The sequence below is a fragment of the Lactuca sativa genome, chromosome 5 (assembly GCF_002870075.4).
Source record: "Lactuca sativa cultivar Salinas chromosome 5, Lsat_Salinas_v11, whole genome shotgun sequence".
NCBI lineage: Eukaryota > Viridiplantae > Streptophyta > Magnoliopsida > Asterales > Asteraceae > Lactuca > Lactuca sativa.
Window position 1 is genome coordinate 28,099,451 of NC_056627.2, and position 5,939 is coordinate 28,105,389.

A 5,939-nucleotide genomic window follows, 5' to 3' on the forward strand; every position below is an offset into this window, starting at 1 on the left:
AGGAATCCAAGGCGAAGCAACGGTGGGGAAGCACCTGTACCACCTCCACCACCTCAATTTGATGCTGTTATGTTCCAAGCAGCAGTCACCGCAGCGGTAGCAGCTGCCATGTCACAGATCAATAACTCGAGTACTAATGGCTGGGGATCTGGCACACACCCATCCAACCATGGCGAGAGTCATGGACCACCCCAAGAATGCACCTATAAGGACTTTACTAATGCCAAGCCCCAGATGTTTTATGGATCTGGTGGTGTGATAGCCCTAAGACAGTGGATTGAAAGGACAGAGTCAGTCTTTGAAATCTGCTCCTGTCCCGAGCACAGCAAAGTCAAATTTGCAACTTTCACCCTTATTGATAGAGCTTTAACTTGGTGGAATGGCCACGTTAAAGTACTTACCCTGATAGTGGAAAACTCCATAAGCTGGGAGCGCCTAAAAGCCATGATGATGAGAGAATACTGCCCACGGGGAGAGATTCAAAAGCTCGAACATGAACTATGGGCTCTCGGAATGGTTGGTACCGACATCGCAACTTATACCAACCGATTCTGCGATCTGGCAATCCTTTTCCCATATATGATTGCACCCGAGAGCAAGAAAATAGAAAGATACATATGGGGACTGACGCCCCAAATACGATCAAGCGTGTTAGCTTCCAAACCTGACACCTTTGAAAGTGCTAAGGAACTGGCACAATCTCTGATCGACTATGGAGGTCATCAGAACTCAACCGTTTCTGCACCAGAACCACAGAAAGGAAACAACAACAACAACAACAACAACAACAACAACAACAACAGGAAGAGAGTATGGAATAAAGGGAAGTGTGGGTCTTCCCAAGAATCCGCAAAGAAACAACTGGTTTTAGTGAATGCTGCCACTGTACCTACTACAGTCCCTACAAATCCTTACCCCACAAAGCCTTATGTGGGTAACCTTCCAAAGTGCACCAAATGCACTTACCACCACCATGGACCTTTTCGGGAAATGCAGTGCGCCAACTGCAACAGGAAGGGACACACAGCCCGTTTCTGCAAGGACCCCGCAAAACCGATCACTCAAGTTCCCAGTACGGGTGTAGGCCAGACTTGCTACGATTGTGGCGAGGTGGGCCACTACAAGACGAACTGCCCTAAGACAGCAGGCACCGGCGGTGTGGGACGAGTTTTGGCGATAGGCTGTGACGAAGCTGTAGCTGACCCAACTGTAGTTGCTGGTACGTTCCTTCTCGACAATTCATATGCATGCATATTATTCGATAGTGGAGCGGATAGAAGTTTCGTGAGTCAAAACTTTATTCATTTACTTAAACCTAAACCTAGCAAGTTAGAAAAATCATCGACTGTAGAGATGGCCAATGGAAAAACCGAAAACACTAACTGCATATACATGGGCTGTATGTTAACTTTAGACGGCCATACTTTTCCAATCAATCTCATGCCGGTCCAAATTAAAAGTTTCGACGTCATAGTCGGCATGGATTGGTTGAGTCTTCTTCGCGCCGACATCATGTGCTTTGAGAAAGGAGTCCGTCTTAATCTCCCTAACAACGAGACATTAGTTATCTACGGCGACAAATCAAGTACAAACCTTCGCATCATTTCGTGCATCCAAGCTCGAAAGTGCTTGCGGAAGGATTGTCGAGCATTCCTAGCACACATCGTTGATACAAGTCAAGAAATGAAGGACATCAAGAACATTTCAGTAGTACGCGACTTTCCCGATATCTTTCCAGAAGAACTACCAGGATTACCACCACAACGCCAGGTTGAATTCAGAATCGACTTAGTTCCAGGGGCTACCTCAGTACCGAAGTCACCTTATCGTCTCGCACCAACAGAGATGCAGGAACTTTCCAGTCAACTTAATGAATTCCTTCAAAAAGGATTCATAAGACCAAGTTTCTCACCTTGGGGAGCACCGGTCCTGTTTGTAAAGAAGAAGGACGGATCGTTCCGTATGTGCATCGACTACAGAGAGCTGAACAAACTTACTGTCAAGAACCGTTATCCTCTACCCCGTATTGACGACCTATTCGATCAACTTCAAGGAGCAAACTACTTCTCAAAGATAGATCTACGATCCGGATATCACCAATTACGAGTTCTAGAGGGGGATATTCCAAAGACAGCTTTCCGAACTCGTTATGGACACTACGAATTTGTAGTGATGCCGTTCGGATTAACCAATGCACTAGCAGTATTTATGGACCTAATGAATAGGGTATGCCATCCTTACTTGGATCAGTTCGTCATCGTCTTTATCGATGATATACTTGTCTACTCCCGAAGTGAGGAAGAGCATAGTCAGCACCTACGAAAAGTCCTAGAAACACTGCGAACGGAGAAACTCTATGCGAAGTTCTCTAAATGCAAATTTTGGATTCGAAGAGTTGAATTTTTAGGCCACGTTGTTAGCGAGAAAGGTATACACGTGGACCCCTCCAAAATTAAGGCCATTGAGAACTGGTCGGCACCAAAGACACCTAAAGAAATTCGTCAATTTCTAGGTCTCGCTAGCTACTATCGCAGATTCATAAAGAACTTCTCAAGGATTGCGAAACCTCTTACTACATTAACCCAGAAAGGCGTGGCCTTTGGCTGGGAAGCGAAACAAGAGAAGGCATTCCAGACGCTAAAACAGGCCTTGTGCACCGCACCGATACTATCCCTCCACGAAGGGATAGAAGACTTCGTAGTGTATTGCGATGCGTCAAATCAAGGACTTGGTTGTGTTCTTATGCAGAGAGGGAAGGTTATTGCTTATGCCTCCCGACAGCTTAAGACACACGAAGTGAACTATACGACACACGATCTTGAGTTAGGAGCAGTGGTATTTGCTCTGAAGATCTGGAGACACTACTTATACAGAACAAAGAGTACTATTTTCACCGATCACAAGAGCCTTCAACACATTTTTGATCAGAAGGAACTCAACATGTGACAACGACGATGGGTTGAGTTACTAAATGACTACGAATGCGAAATTCGTTATCATCGTGGCAAGGCCAACGTGGTAGCTGACGCCCTCAGACGAAAGGAATACACTGGTCGGAGGGTCAAATCTCTGACTATGACTATCCATTCCCACTTATCCACACAAATTAAGGAGGCACAAATGGAAGCTTTGCAACCTAAAAATGTGGCAGGTGAATCCCTGCGAGGAATGGAAAAGAATCTAGAAGTCAAGGGTGGCAGAGCCTATTATCTCATGGACCGAATCTGGACCCCGAAACATGGTGGTTTCAGAAACGTAGTCATGACCGAAGCACACAACTCAAGATATTCCGCTCACCCAGGTTCAGATAAAATGTATCTGGATCTTAAGAAACTGTACTGGTTGCCTAACATGAAAGCAGAAATTGCTACCTTCGTAAGTAAATGCCTTACTTGCGCTAAGGTTAAGGTTGAGTATCAGAAACCGTCAGGATTACTACAACAACCGGAGATACCATAATAGAAATGGGAGCGGATTACTATGGACTTCATAACCAAGTTACCCAAGACGACGAGTGGACTCGATACCATATGGGTCATTGTTGACAGATTGACCAAATCCGCGCATTTCCTACCCATCAAGGAGACTGACAAAATGGAAAAGCTTACAAGGACTTACTTAAGGGAAGTAGTGCGACTGCATGGTGTTCCGATATCCATTATCTCCGATAGAGATAGTAGATTCACTTCAAGATTCTGGCAGTCACTACAAAGTTCCCTGGGGACTAGGCTAGAGATGAGTACAGCCTACCACCCACAAACAGACGGGCAAAGTGAGAGAACGATACAAACTTTAGAAAATATGCTGAGAGCCTGTGTGATTGACTTTGGAAAGGCATGGGATATCCATTTACCCCTTGTCGAATTTTCATACAGCAATAGTTATCATACAAGCATAAAGGCTACTCCGTTTGAAGCCCTCTATGGTCGAAAGTGCAGATCCCCTCTGTGTTGGACTGAAGTTGGCGATACCTAGTTAGCTAAAGGAAGAGTTCCTGAAAGCACTCTCACCGGTCCGGAAATCATACGAGAAACGATAGAGAAGATCGTTCAGATTCGTGAACGATTGAAAGCCTCTAGAGACCGACAGAAAAGCTACGCTGACCAAAGGAGGAAACCTTCGGAATTCTAGGTAGGAGACCACGTTTTATTAAAGGTCTCACCGTGGAAGGGTTTAATACGCTTTGGAAAGCGTGGGAAACTAAATCCAAGATACATAGGGCCTTTCGAGATTATTGCCAGAATCGACCCTATGGCTTACAAGCTTAACCTACCGCGTGAACTTAGTAACATACATCCAACCTTCCACGTCTCAAACTTGAAAAAGTGTCTGTCCGATGAGACTCTTGTTATTCCACTCGACGAGATCGAGATCAACGAGAGCCTCAACTTTGTGGAAGAACCAGTAGAAATCATGGACCGAGAGGTCAAGCAAACAAAGCAAAGTCGCATACCCATCGTGAAGGTTCGCTGGAACGCCAAGCGGGGACTTGAATTCACATGGGAACGCGAACATCAGATGAAACAAAAGTACCCTCATCTTTTTCATGTTCACTAGTATCTTTACTGTCACAACTGTGAATTTTAAGCTATGTAATCTACACATTCAAGTTAATGTGAATCAAAAACTTCAATCAAATACAACATGCTAGGAGTACAAATAGTCATCAAACAATTGGAGACCCTAGAAGTTCTTATTAAGTCTAATTTAGGCTAGAACTTCCTTATTGGATCCAAATGGGCCAATAAGCTTCCAACTAGACTATCATGGACTTAGAACCCTAATTGGGCTCTAATTGGACCCACACTTATTTATTTTAACATTTTAGGTCATGTTGGGCCTAGAATTAAATAAATTAAAAGCCTTAACACATGAATAACCTAAAACTAGTTCAAGAAAAACATAAAAATCCTACCACACTCCTTAGACTCAAAACACACCCTAATTACCTCTAATGTTGGGCTTGGGGGCAAAAGCCCAAATTTTTCCTCTTTCCCCTTCATATTCTCGGCCCAAGGCCCAAATCCAAGGGGAGGTTGACTTTGGTTGCCACCTCACTATTACCTAATGGATTTCTAGGCACAAATCACATACACCCATGCATGTATCACTTCAAGAGTCATTTCTTTCTCTCATCCCTTCTTGCTCTCGGCCAAGCATCATCACACACACCAAATATCTCAACTTTCTCTCTAGAACACTCAAAGAACTCTCCTTCCCTCCCCTCTCCAAAGATCTCGAAATTTAGGGACTTTCCAAGAGGATTTTGCAAGCAAATCATCATCTAAGGTAAGATTATTCATATATCTATGGTTTAAATTCTTTTGTTATCAAAATCTCTTCCTAATCCATGTAAAAAAACCGTGATCTTGCACCCTAGAAACCCCCCTAATCTCGAAAAGTTCACCAAGGAGTGCAAGGGCCAAAAATCACTTCATTTCTTCCAATTTTTCTTCAAGAACCGAAACTACCCACTCAAGGTGAGATTCATACCCCTATTTTCTGTTTTTAAGAGTTTTTGTGGGGGGGAATACAAGTGAAAGTGTAGATCTATATGTGTTTGTATGCCTTGTATGATTTCCATGCTTATATGTATGCTTATATGTGTTTTAATGTTGGATCTAGCCATTAAACCCCTCAAAACCGAGATATAACTCATGTTTTATGATATTAGCTTCAAATATGTTCCTACATAATAAGTGGTACTAGATAAATAGCCAAGTGGTTAGCAACAATTTTCTTTAAGCTAAAAACACATATTTTGGGCCAAAAATGTGAAAAATACAAAATTAAGGGCCCAAAATGACATTTTACAGATTCTGATGGTTGAAATGTGTCAAAACAGTTTCAATAAAGCTATTTCTGGAATTCTATTCAATTGGTGGATTAAAAACATAAATTTCAAGCCTATTGGGCTAAAAATGCAAATTCGGCCCAAT